We start from the raw sequence: 14,135 nt of genomic DNA, 5'->3' as shown, positions 1-14,135 counted from the left end.
CGCTGTTTGGATAGAGAAGCTAGTGGTAAAAGTACGTCACGTAGATGCTCATGTACCCAAGAGTTGAGCCACTGAAGAACATCAAAACAACCAGCAGGCGGATCAGGCCGCCAAGATTGAAGTGTCTCAGGTGGACCTGGACTGGCAACGTAGGGGTGAGCTATTTATGGCTCAGTGGGCCCACGATACCTCAGGCCATCAGGGAAGAGATGCAACATATAGATGGGCTCGAGATCAAGGGGTGGGCTTGACCACGGACACTATCGCACAGGTCATCCATGAATGTGAAACATGTGCTGCAATTAAGCAAGCCAAGCGGCAAAAACCCCTGTCGCATGGAGGGTGATGGCTGAAATATAAACAGTGGGAGGCCTGGCAGATTGACTATATCACACTCCCACGAACACGCCAAGGCAGGTGCCATGCGCTTACAATGGTGGAAGCAACCACTGGATGGCTGGAAACATACCCTGTGTCCCATGCCACTGCCCAGAACACTATCCTGGGCCTTGAAGAGAAAATTCTATGGCAACACGGCACCCCAGAAAGAATCGAGTCGGACAACGGGACTCACTTCCGAAACAACCTTGTAGAGATCTGTGCCAAAGAACATGGCATCGAGTGGGTATATCACATCCCTTATTACGCACCGGCCTCCGGAAAAATTGAACGATACAATGGACTGCTGAAAACTACATTGAGAGCGATGTGGGGTGGAACTTTCAAGCATTGGGATACACATTTAACAAAAGCCACCTGGTTAGTTAATACTAGAGGATCCGCCAATTGGGCTGGCCCCGCCCAACCAAGACTTCCACATACTGTAGAAGGGGATAAAGTCCCTGTAGTGTGCATGAGGAGTATGTTAGGAAAGACAGTCTGGGTTAGTCCTTCCTCAAGCAGAGGCAAACCCATTCAAGGGGTTGTTTTTGCTCAAGGACCTGGGTACACCTGGTGGGTGATGCAGAAGGATGGGGAAGTTCAATGTGTACCTCAGAGAGATTTGATTTTGGGAGAGAATAGCCAGTGAATTGGGCTGTATGATATTTAACTGCTAAATAACCTGCCAATGCATGTCATTGTATCTACAGTGTCTATATGCCATATCAAGGGTATTATTGTGAGAATTATCCAGATGACTACAGGATGGACTTTTGAAACTGAGCCAAGTACAACAGTGATAGAACTTGAACTGGCATCCAGCAATTTCCTCAAGATCAACATCCTCGACCTGCAGACCAATGGCATGAGTTGCACCAAATGTACTAGCCACAAGTTCCAGAGGCAGCGTACAACAACCCAACATCTCACACCATCTCTCTCTTATCCTGAAGAACTGTTACAACAGATAGAGCCCCAAAATCGATGGACACATTAGAGGGATAGCCCATAGGCTAAATGAACACCATGTGTGTGTGTGTGTGCGAGGTCAGGGGGGGAGTCCATATACTTATATATAAGACAAAGAAAGTGGTAGTCGTTGATTGGAAAAATGTAAGATCTGAACATGATGTAGATGGTATAGAATAAGGGGTGGATAATGTCCTGGGTTCAGCTGGGATAGAGTTAATTTTTACAGGAACCTGGGAGGTGGGGGCATAGCCGGGGCAGCTGACCTGAACTAGCCAAGGAGCTATTCCATACCATGTGACATCATGCTCAGTATATAAATGGGGAGCGGGCCGGGGGGTGGTCTCTGTTTTCAGTGGGGGAAGTGGCGGAGCGTCGGGTCCCGGATGGTGAGCAGTTGCACTGTGCATCACTCTTTTTGTATACTTTTTCATTATTGCCGTTGTTGTTGTTGTAATTTCTTTGTGTTTGTCCCAGTAAACTGCCTTTATCTCAACCCTCGAGGTTCCAGGGTTTGTCTTGTTTTCTCTCCTCCATCTCCTCCCTATCCCACGGGAGGGGGGCGGGAGGAGTGAGCGAGCGGCTGCGTAGTCCTTTGTTATCGGCTGGGCTGAAACCACGACACCTTTGAACATCCAGCCCAGCACAGGCAATCGAGATGCCAAGATGAGTTGTGCTTCTGAAGTGGCTTGAAGGCCTTCATATGCTGCTAATATATCTTTTTCAGTTGGAGTGTAGTGGGCCTCAGATTCTCTATAACCCTGGCTCTAAAACCTTAGAGGCTGACCTCAGTTCTCTCCAGGTGCTTTCTGCCAGAGGCATGGTCCCCGGCTGTGGTGTGAAACATGTTTTTCACATCTTGTCCTGTCTAGACTGGCCCAAGGGCTACCACACAAACTATCTCCTGTTTAATATGTTCAAAAGCTTGCTGCTGCTCAGGGCCCCATTCAGAGTTGTTCTTCTTCTGGGTCACTTGGTGGAGAGGGCTTACAATCAGACTATAACCTGGAATATGCATTCTCCAAAAACCCACGACACCAAAGAAAGCTTGTGTTTCTTTTTTGTTAGCTGGTGGCGACAATTCTGTTATTTTATTCATCACATCCATTGGGCTATGAGTGTATTTGCTCAACAGGCAGCTCCAGACTTTCATAAATACTTTCTAAAGCATGCTCTGGCATGGCAGGGGGAAAAAATCTACAAACAATACTGTCTCTGGCAGCACATGTATATGATAGCAGGTCAGAGACAGAAAAGAAAGAAAAGGAATGAAGAAAGAGAGAGGAAGTGAGTATGTTGGCAGTAGTACTGGGATGAACTCCGATGTCGAGAGGCAGAGGAGTGAATATGATAGGACGAGTATGAGGAGGAAGGGGTGTGGGAGCAGCAGGAGAAACAGGAAGAGGACAGTTAGACCCAAATCATTGTGCATACTGTGAGAAAGAAGGCCACTGGAAGAGAGACTGTCCAGTTCAGCCACAAATGACCAGAGGATTTGGAAATCCCCCTGTCTGGAAACCGCCAAGCAGAGAAAATGCTGAGGAATTGGCAGAATTCCCTCAGTATGACGCTCAACAGTGACAGGAGGTGGAAGAGCCTGGAACGCTTGCGGCGTGCAAACTTGTGGTAGATCATGCTCAAATCATGATAAAAGTCAATAATCACACTTTAGAATTTCTGATAGACATGGGTGCTACATACTCTATGATAAATCAATACTCAGGTGAATTAAGTCAAGAGAAAGTTTAGATGCTAGGAATTGGCAATGGGGATAACAATCCCTTTATTAGTAGAAGTAGGTCTTCATTTATTATACCATCAGTTTGTGATAATGGAAGGAAGACCAATTAATTTATTGGTAAGGAATTCACTGGAAAAATTACAGGCAGGAGTTATGTTTAGAAATCAGCTTATGTTTACAAATCCAGGAGTGACAAGGTCATTGGTTCATTCCAGGTAAAAGGACATCAGGAGGGCCTTAGGCCTCCACCTCCAAGCAGCAGTGGCTAGGAGGTTTGACCACAATGCTTGGGGCTTCATCCAGCAGCGGCTAGAAAGCCCTTGATGATGGAGACCTGAAACAGCATGGATCCACAGCTTAGCAGTAGCCACTCTTTGAAGGAGCGTGGCTGTAGCAGGGCAGCTGTGAAGAAAACTGCAGTGTGGGAGGGAAAAGAGAGCAACTGATGCAGGTAGTAATTGTCTCCTATGGCACAAAGAGAAACACTCAGGATGATGAGAAGAACAATACCAAAACAATGAAAAGGAAACATATTCTAAATACATTTTAATATTTGTTATTATCTGACATTAAACAATAGATAAGCTTGCTGCCTGATGTCACGGAGTGTTGTTGCTTGCTGTTGACGTCACGAAGAACAACAGACATATCATTTGTCTCATACCACAGTCCATTGCTTCCCTGCAAAGAAGGTATCAGTATGTGGAGATGAACTGCATGGTTTCTCAACAAAAAAAAACAGGCAAAAAACCTGCAGATTCAAAAGCATGCCAAAACAAATCCAATCCAGCCCATAAGAAGACCTTCTCCCCCAAAACCTTGGCTGCCAGTAACACTGCCATGCAAGTTTGTCTTCCTCAGCACACATTTTTCCTGTTAGGAAGGAAGTTGCTCTTTACCTTTGTATACCAGTAATAGTGTTCCCCATGACAGCTGCCACCACTGTGTACCAGGACAGCATAGAAGGTGTAGAGGAGCAGTTCTCCAGCTGTCTGTGATGTGCATGACCAAAGATCCAAGTACTTAGGATATTTCACAACCTACAGAGAGACCAACAAGGCTCAGAAATGATCCTGAAGTTCTTCATGAAATAGCTTTCCAAGACCAGGGGCTAGAGGTGTATAAATACATCTTTGGGGCTTATGAACACTTGGTTTCCCTAAAGTAACATGTAATAGTTTGGATGGTAGGAAACTTCTCAGTATCCTGGGTTCGGTTGGGATAGAGTTAATATTCACAGGAAGCTGGGAGGGGGCTGTGTACGGAAAGGTTAAAAGGTGGAATTTTGGTCCGTGGATGAACACTGAGTAAGAAGTAGATAGCTGAAAAGCGCAGTCAGCACAAGAAACAGATGGTTTATTGTCTGTTGTTTGAAATGCTGACCATGGGAATAAGGAAGTTGAACAATGTTAGGGGAGGACATGCAACAATGGAGGAACACAAGGCACTCTTCACTGGGTAAAAAACTGGCTGGATGGCCAAGTCTGGAGCGTAGTGGTGAAAGGGATGAAATCCAGTTGGCGGTGGGTCACCAGTGGTGTTCCCCAGGGCTTGGTGTTGGGCCCTGTTCTGTTTAATATCTTTATTTGATGATTTGGATGAGGGGATTGAGTGCACCCTCAGCAAGTTTGCAGATGACACCAAGTTGGGAGGCAGGGTTGATCTGCTTGAGGGTAGGGAGGTTCTACAAAGAGATCTGGACAGGCTGGATCGATGGGCTGAGGCCAATCGTATGAAGTTCAACAAGGCCAAGTGCTGGGTCCTGCACTTCGGTCATGGCAACCCCATTCAGCGCTACAGGCTTGGGGAAGAGTGGCTGGAAAGCTGCCTGGCAGAGAAAGACCTGGGGGTGCTGGTTGACAGCCGGCTGAATACGAGCCAGCAGTGTGCCCGGGTGGCCAAGGCGGCCAACGGCATCCTGGCTTGTATCAGAAATAGTGTGGCCAGCAGGAGCAGGGAGGTGATTGTCCTCCTGTACTCAGCACTGGTGAGGCCGCACCTCAAGTACTGTGTTCAGTTTTGGGCCCCTCACTGCAGGAAAGACATCGAGTTGCTGGAGCATGTTCAGAGAAGGGCAACCAAGTTGGTGAAGGGCCTGGAGCACAAGTCTTATGAGGAGCAGCTGAGGGAACTGGGGCTGTTTAGTCTAGAAAAGAGGAGGCTGAGGGGAGACCTTATCGCTCTCTACAACTACCTCAAAGGGGGTTGTAGCGAGGTGGGTGTTGGTCTCTTCTGTCAGGTGGCTGGAGATAGGACAAGAGGAAATGGCCTCAAGTTGAGGCAAAGGATATTTAGGTTAGATGTTAGGAAAATTTTTTTTACTGAGAGGTTTGTCAAACATTGGAATGGGCTACCCAGGGAAGTGGTTGAGTTGCCATCCCTGGAGATATTAAAAAAGTGAGTGGACAGGGTACTTCAGGACATGGTTTAGTGGGGATGGTTAACGGTTGGACTTGATGATCTTGAAGGTCTTTTCCAACCTAAATGATTCTATGATTCTAAGGCACAGCATTTTGCTTGCCTTGCAAAAATCCCGTTATTGGTTAGAGCATAGTTGACATGACTGATGGATTATGTTAAAATGCCATCTGTACAAAGCCCATGAACCAATAGAAGGGATGGCTATGGCATGTGCAGCGCGCCTGGCCAGCGGGCGCATGTGCCATAGGCTCCCTATGTTGCAACTGAGGTGTGTTTTGGCACCCATTGGCCACGAGTGTCAACACCGTTTCTCCGCAAATGTATAAACACCGGGGTTTCCCGAAGAGCAGTGGGCTGGTGTATGGCAATGTCACCTTTGCCTCCGTTGGGACGCCCACGTAAAGCTGACACCTACTGACTGCTGGACTGGGCTTGCACCGCTGACTGCTGGGCTAAGTTCGCGGCGCAAGACGGCACAAGAATGTACGGATGGACCGTCTTCTTCATGATCCTTGGGTCGGTATGTTAATTGCTTTGCAAAAATAACCTTAGTGTAATGCATGTCTGTAGTCAATAAAATGCTTGCTTTTTCCCTTTTAATCAGTGTATGTGTGCTTACTTTCTCGGGAATCCTCGAAACCACTCTAAAACAGGGGCACAGCCAGGACAGCTGACCCAAACTAGCCAAGAGGATATTCCATAACATGTGACATCATGCTCAGTATATAACTGGGGAGCAGGCTCAGCGGTGGAGGTGGTATCACAGCAGAGGAAGTACAGAGCATCAATTTGTGGGTGGTGAGCAATTGCATTGTGCATCACTCATTTTGTATATTCTTTTATTAGTACTATTGTTATTATTGTAACTTCTCTCCTTGTGTTGTCCCAGTAAACTGTCCTTATCTAACCCATGAGGTTCTACGTTCTTTTTTTTTCTCCTTTCTGATTCTCCTCCCCACCCCACCAGAGGGTGCAGGGAGGGTGGAAGTAGTGAGCGAGCGGCCTCGTGGTGCTTTGTAGCTGGCTGGGCTTAAACCATGACACTTGGTCAAAGCAGCTCTGTCGGAGCAGACCATCTTTTCACACCTCGAAACCAAGCACAGAGCCAAGTGTGATGCACCCTTGAAATGCACCCTTTTTCCCCCCAAGAAAGCCAGACAAGCTTTCATGTCTCATACATCCTTACACTATTTTAAGGCTATTCAGTTCCATAAGAACTTAATTTAAAAAAATTTTTTAAAAACCCTCAACTGAGTCTCATTATTGTGCATCCAATCTATGGGAAAAGATAACTTACGCTCAACAACATGCAACACATTCACACAGGATCTAGTATTATGGCATTAGTAATCATCTTACTTGCTACATTTAAAACAGTTTTCACCGTCCAGCTGCTCAGGTTTCAGAAAGTCTTCCAGAGCTGCAGTGATAGATGAGGCTGCCTGGAGGAATGAGAAAGGAGACCACTGATCTCAGGGAAACACCCCCTCCCAAACACTTACTAGGAGGTTACACAAAGACACAGGTAGCTGAAGCTGAGGATACCCATGAACCCGCAAGCAGTGTCCAGAAGGAGGCAGAAAGAGGGCTGAACATTTCCCTCATTTCCAAGGGATTCCTGGGACTATCAAGAGCTACCTGTCTGTGGCACCGCACAGTTCAGCTACCAATGGTGTGCAGGGTCATCAATAATGAAAACAAGACAACCCATCAGCCTAGGAGTCAGACAGGTATTGAGGGAAGCAAAAGGAAGGACAAGAGTACGTCAAGTTTGCAGAGGATAATGCATGCTTGTCCAGCTTAATCCCAGCACCTACAGAAAGACCTCTGCCATGGCCTCCCCAGAAGGACACAGGCCATTCCACTTCCAACCCACCACCAAGCTCTCTTCTGTTTGCAGTATACATTTTTAAGTCAACTGCATGGATTCTGGAAAGCTACAGGGGCCATGGGATATCTTGAAGCACAATTACAAACCCTCTTACTTTTATAACAAAAGAACACCCAGGAAGGCCTTGTAGGAATCAGAAACTGCTTTGCAGCTCAAGCACATGACCGGAATGCTGAAAAGCTCAGCAGTAGGGGAAGTCAACTGACTGTGCCAGTTTCTGTCCTTCACACCTACTATGCCAGTGTTGCAGTTTAACCCCAGCCAGCAACTAAGCACCACACAGCTGCTCACTCACTCCACTGCAGCAGGATAGGGGAGGGTCTCCCTTACCATTTTACATTCCCGATCTCTGTACAAATCATGAGAAATCAATTCTAACTCAATTTTTCTTTGGATATTTCTCTTTTTTTAACTTACTGAATTTTCAGTTTCTGTATACCTAATTTTAGTCTGATTCTAACTTAATTTTCCTGTGTGCATTTCACCCATGTACTAACTAATAGAGTGAACCTTGCCATCAAGTTGTGTGAATCAAGAAACAATTTTTCTTCTGCTAATACCATTGGAAGTGATTCTCTAAGTGGTCCAAACCGCTCCATTTCACAACATGCTGTGCTTTGTATTTGTAGCTAGAAAGATGTTGATAACACATCGATGTTTTGGCTACTGCTGAGCAGTGCTCACACAGCTCCAAGGGTGCCTCTCCAAATCCACCCTCCAAAGGCCAGTGGGCTGGGGGTGGGCAAGAGGTTGGGAGGTTGTCAGGGTCACCCCAAGGAGTCAGTCCCCTCCTGGCCTAGTCAGAGGGAAGGGAACCCGAGGTGCATGCCACATGGCATACTCTGGTTCTTCATGCATGACCAGGGGGAGGACATGAAGAAATGAGATGGTGAACCCAACTTGAAGCTGGAAGCCTATGTATGCAAACTGAGAGGGAAGACAACTCTCAGGAAGGGACCACCCAAGAAGGCTGTCAGTTTAGTTGCTATAGAGGCACAAGAAGGCAATCAGTGATCCCCGAAACATAGGACTGAGATCACCTCCCTTGATCCTGATGAGGAGACTTCTGGTCTGGCACTGAAAGGGTCAGACAGTGAATACTCCAACCAGGAACAGGAATAGAGGGTCCCTGCATTCAGCCAAGAGGAGAAAAGGGATGACCAAGTATACTGGACTATGAGGATTCGATGGACTGGCACATCAGACACACAGAAGTATAAGGCTTTGGTAGACACTGGTGCACAGTGTACTCTGGTGCCACCAGGGTATAGAGGCAGAGAACCCACCTAGATCTCTGGAGTGACAATTGTCTGTATTGGAGGTTGAGGTGAGGTTAACAGGGGCAAGTGGCAAAAGCACCTGTACTGGGTCTGGCTGAGATGGAGTTAATACTCCCCATAGCAGCCCTCATAGCACTGTGTGCTCTGCATCAGTAGCTAGAAAGGTGTTGATAGCACACCAGTGTTTTGGCTACTGCTGTGCAGTGCTGGCACAGCATCAAGGCTGTCTCTCCAACATTTTTGCCCTCCCCTCAATGGCAGGCTGGGGCAGGGCAAGATCTTGGGAGGGGACATAACCAGGACAGCTGACCTAAACTAACCAAACAGATATTCCATACCATATGACATCAGCTCAGATATAAAAGCTAAGTGAAGGGAGACGGAAGGGGGGCATTTTGTCTTCCAGAGCAACCACTACGCGTACTGAAGCCCTGCTTCCCGAGAAGCGGCTAGACATCGCCTGCTGATGGGAAGTAGAGAATAACATCATTTGTTTTTTCCTTGCTTTTGCACGTGACCTTTGCTATCACTCTATTAAACTGTTCTTATCTTGACCCACGAGCCTTTCGTTATATTTTCTCTCCCCCATCCAGCTGAGGAGGGGGAGTGATAGAGCAGCTTTGGTGGGCATGTGGCATCCAACCAGGGTCAACCCACCACAGTCCTTTTTGGCACCCAACGTGGGGCAAGACAACAGCAGTTTTGCATTAAGCGTTCTATAGCTAGTTATTAAGTGGCAAGCTCCTGTGCAGGTCACAGAGCTTGTTAGCTGCTTGCTTATCTCTAGCTTGCTGAGTTTGGGAACATGTTAATGCAAATAATGGCTGTGTGCTTTGTCCTGGCATTAATGGCTTTGTTGTGCTGCAGGAGCTATCTTGTGGGGAGAATGAAGGAACGCGGGAACGTGCTAATACAAATAATATCTATGTGCTTTGTCCTGGCAGTGATGGCTTTGCTGTGTTGTGGGAGCTATCTTGTGGACGAGATGAGGGAACACATCTCCCTCTCCCTACCAGGCATTGATGTGAATGGTTTTATTATGCAGGCTCCCGAGGTCCTTGTTCACCCTTATGTGAGCTGTTCAATACTAATAATTAATACTGGTGGCATATTATGGGTATTGTGGAACCTGGTCTTGTCCTGGTATAAGAGAAGGCAAGTTTTAGGTGAGGCAATACTGAAATGTGCCCTCAAGTGACTGGTCCCTGGGTGGCAGGGTATATGGAAGGATTTGGGCAGATTCCTAGGACGGTTATCACCTCCCATAATCTGGGATTTTACATCCGAACAGGCAAGTAACCCTGGCAAACTGACATGCCACCTGATAGAAGGGTGCCTTGCCTATCCCAATGAAAACCAGCAGCTTCTCGCACTGTACTGGGGCCTGGCCTATGCCTACCGAGCCATAGTTCAACAATCTCAAAGGACCATGGTTGAGGCAGGGACCCAGACTGCATCTAAGGACACCGTGCTCAAGATACGGACCCAAACAACAACAACTACAGTAATTGCCCCAATAGTGAAACAGAAACACTGGACAAGGAGATCAACGGGTCCATACCATCAATTAGTGAGGGAAGAAGAAGAAGAGGAAAGGCTTGATTTAGAAGCTGGTCCTTTGATAAAGAAATTGGAGGAAGGAGTGAGGGAACTTAAACAGGAAGCAGAAACTACCCTGTCCCTGACATCCTCAGAACTTTGGGACTTGCAGAAAGATTACAGCCGCCAGCCAGGTGAGCGGATTGCTGCCTGGCTGCTCCGATGCTGGGATAACGGGGCTGATAGTCAGCAACTGGAAGGCAAGGAAGCTCAACAGCTGGGATCCCTCGCTAGAAACCGGGGAATTGAAAGAGGAATTGGAAAAGAGGCAGCAGTTTGCAGTCTCTGGAGCCGGCTCCTCTCAAGTGTGAGGGCAAGATATCCATTCAAGGAAGATCTTGTCAATTCATCAGAAAAGTGGACTACCGCAGATGAAGGCATCCAGTACCTGAGAGAGTTAGCAGTGGTGGAAGTCATCTACAGTGATCTAGATGATGAGGAAGTCTCCAGAGATCCAGAGGATGTCCTGTGCACATGGGCCATGTGGCGAAAGGTGATTCAAGGTGCCCCAGCATCGTATTCTAACAGCTTGGCAGCAATGTATTGTCCAGATATGGAAACACCAACTGTGGAGAAAGTGTCCTCTTGGCTCCAAAACTTTGAGGAAAATCTCTGTGTTTCCTCATCCCTACAGGACAGAGCCTTGGCTGTTAGGGATGCTTCAAGAAAGCAGTCCTCTCCTGCCCCAGTCAGAGGGAAAGGGAGCCCAAGGCATATGCCACATGGTACACTCTGGTTCTTCCTGCGTGACCAAGGGGAGGACATGAGGAAGTGGGATGGTGAACCCACCTTTAAGCTGGAAGCCCGCGTACGTGAACTGAGAGGGAAGACAGCTGTTAAGAAGGGGTCACCCAAGAAGAAGACTGTCAGCGTAGTTGCTGTAGAGGCCCAAGAAGGCACTTGGCGATCCTCCAGGCATAGAAGAACTGAAACCACCTCCCTTAATTCTGGTGAGGGGACTTCTAGTCTGGTACCGCAAGGATCGGACAGTGAATATTCTGATGAGGAACAGCAATAGAGGGTCCCTGCCTTCAGCCAGGAGGAGGAAAGGGATGACCAGATATACTGGACTGTGTGGATTCGATGGCCTGGCACATCAGACCCACAGAAGTATAAAGCTTTAGTAGACACTGGTGCACAGTGTACACTGATGCCATCAGGATACAGGGGCACAGAATCCATCTGGATCTCCAGAGTGACAGGGGGATGCCAAGAATTGACTATACTGGAGGCTGAAGTGAGCTTGACAGGGGACAAGTGGGAAAAGCATCCCATTGTGACCGGCCCAGAGGCCCCTTGTATCCTTGGCAGAGACTACCTCAAGAAAGGGTACTTCAAGGACCCAAAGGGGTACCGATGGGTTTTTGGTGTAGCCACTGTAAATGCAGAGAAGGTCAAACAGCTATCTACCCTGCCTGGCGTCTTGGAAGATCCCTTCACTGTGGGATTGCTGCAAGTTGAAGAACAGCAGGTGCCAATCGCTACCAGGACGGTGCACTGGCAGCAATATCGGACAAACCGAGACTCCCTGGCTCCCATCCATGAGCTGATTCATCACCTAGAGACCCAAGGAGTCATCAGCAAGACTCATTCACCTTTTAATAGTGCTATATGGCCAGTGCAAAAGTCTGATGGAGGACGGAGGTTAACAGTAGATTATCGCGGCCTGAATGAAGTGACACCGCCACTGAGTGCTGCTGGACCAGACATGTTAGACCTCCAATATGAATTGGCATCAAAGGCAGCCACACGGTATGCTACAATTGATATTGCCAATGCATTTTTCTCCATTCCTTTGGCAGCAGAGTGCAGGCCACAGTTTGCTTTCACATGGAGAGGTGTCCAATACACCTGGAATCAACTGCCCCAGGGGTGGAAGCACAGCCCTACCATTTGTCACGGATTAATCCAAACTGGATGCCCCTGAACATTTACAATACATAGATGACATCATCATGTGGGGCAACGAGGCAGAAGTGTTTGAGAAGGGAAAAAGAATAATTCAGATTCTTCTGAAAGCTGGTTTCGCCATAAAGAAAAGTAAGGTCAAGGGACCTGCACAGGAGATTCAGTTCTTGGGAATAAAATGGCAGGATGGATGCCGTCATGTCCCTATGGATGTGGTTAACAAGATAGCAACTATGTCTCCACCAGCTAACAAGAAAGAAACACAAGCTTTCCTAGGCCTTGTGGGGTTCTGGAGAATGCATATTCCAGGTTATAGTCAGCTTGTGAGCCCTCTCTATCGAGTAACGTGGAAAAAGAACTATTTTGAATGGGGCCCTGAACAACAACAAGCCTTTGAGCATATCAGACAGGAAATAGCTTGTGCAGTAGCTCTTGGGCCTGTCCGGACAGGATCAGATGTACAAAATGTACCTTACACTGCAGCTGGGGAACATGGTCTCACCTTGAGCCTGTGGCAGAAAACACCAGGAGAAACCCGAGGTCGACCATTAGGGTTTTGGAGTCGGGGGTACCGAGGATCAGAAGCTCACTACGCCCTGACTGAAAAAGAGATACTAGCAGCCTATAAGGGGGTTCGAGCCGCTTCAGAAGTTGTTGGTACAGAAGCATATCTCCCCTTGGCACCACAATTGCCCGTGCTACACTGGATGTTCAAAGGAAACATCCCCTCTACACAACATGCAACCACCGCTACATGGAGTAAGTGGATAGCACTGGTCATGCAATGGGCTTGACTGGGGAAATCTAACCGCCCAGGAATTCTGGAAGAGATCATGGAATGGCCAGAAGGCAGAGATTTTGGAGCATCACCTGAGGAGGTGGCTCGTGCCCAAGAGGCACCACCATATAATGAGTTATCAGAAGATGAAAGGTGTTATGCTTTGTTTACTGATGGATCCTGTCGTGTGGTAGGGAACCATCGGAAGTGGAAAGCTGCTGTGTGGAGTCCCACACCACAAGTCATTGAGGCCACTGAAGGAGAAGGCGAGTCAAGTCAGTTTGCAGAAGTGAAAGCCATCCAACTAGCCCTAGATATTGCTGAATGAGAAAAGTGGCCGGTACTCTACCTCTATACCGACTCCTGGATGGTGGCTAATGCCCTGTGGGTGTGGCTACAGCAGTTGAAAAAGACCAATTGGCAACGCAGGTGTAAACCCATCTGGGCAGCAGCATTGTGGCAGGACATTGCTGCCCGTGTGGAACACATGACTCTAAAGCTACGTCATGTAGATGCTCATGTGCCCAAAAGCTGTGCCACTGAAGAACATCGAAATAATTAACAGGTAGACAAGGCTGCCAAAATAGAAATAGCTCAGGTGGTCCTGGACTGGGAGCGTAAGGGTGAGCTATTTGTAGCTCGATGGGCCCATGAGACATCGGGACATCTAGGGAGAGATGCAACATATAGGTGCGCTCGTGATCAAGGGGTGGACCTGACCATGGAGGCCATCACACAGGTCACTCATGAATGTGAAACATGTGCTGCAATCAAACAAGCCACCAGAGTAAAGTCTCCCTGGAACAGAGGGCGGTGGCTGGGCTTTCGATATGGGGAGGCCTGGCAAATTGACTACATCAGACCACTGCCACGAACACGCCAAGGCAAGCGCTACACACTCACCATGGTGGAAGCAACTACTGGTTGGCTAGAAACATATCCTGTAAACCATGCCACTGCCCGAAACACCACCTTAGGCCTCGAAAGGCAAATTTTATGGCGACACGGTACCCCAGAAAGAATTGAATCAGACAATGGGACTCATTTCCGAAATAACCTCATAAGCTCCTGGGCAAAGAAACATGGCATTGAGTGGGTGTACCACATACCCTATCACCCGCAGGCATCTGGAAAAATTGAGAGATATAATGGACTGTTGAAGACTAT

At 47.7% G+C, this 14,135-nt stretch overlaps 1 long non-coding RNA gene across 1 annotated transcript; it reads right to left on the bottom strand.

Moving 5' to 3' along the window:
- Nucleotides 1-3,660: 3,660 nt before the first annotated feature.
- Nucleotides 3,661-6,941, bottom strand: LOC126047244 (uncharacterized). The gene is made up of 3 exons (XR_007508541.1): nucleotides 6,872-6,941; nucleotides 3,991-4,131; nucleotides 3,661-3,772 (listed from the first exon to the last, which is right to left on the bottom strand). It is a non-coding gene; the product is annotated as an uncharacterized LOC126047244 (long non-coding RNA).
- Nucleotides 6,942-14,135: the final 7,194 nt, after the last annotated feature.

Source organism: Accipiter gentilis, chromosome 17 (assembly GCF_929443795.1).
Source record: "Accipiter gentilis chromosome 17, bAccGen1.1, whole genome shotgun sequence".
In the NCBI taxonomy this organism is placed as follows: domain Eukaryota; kingdom Metazoa; phylum Chordata; class Aves; order Accipitriformes; family Accipitridae; genus Astur; species Astur gentilis.
This window is presented reverse-complemented; position numbering and strand designations above follow the sequence as displayed.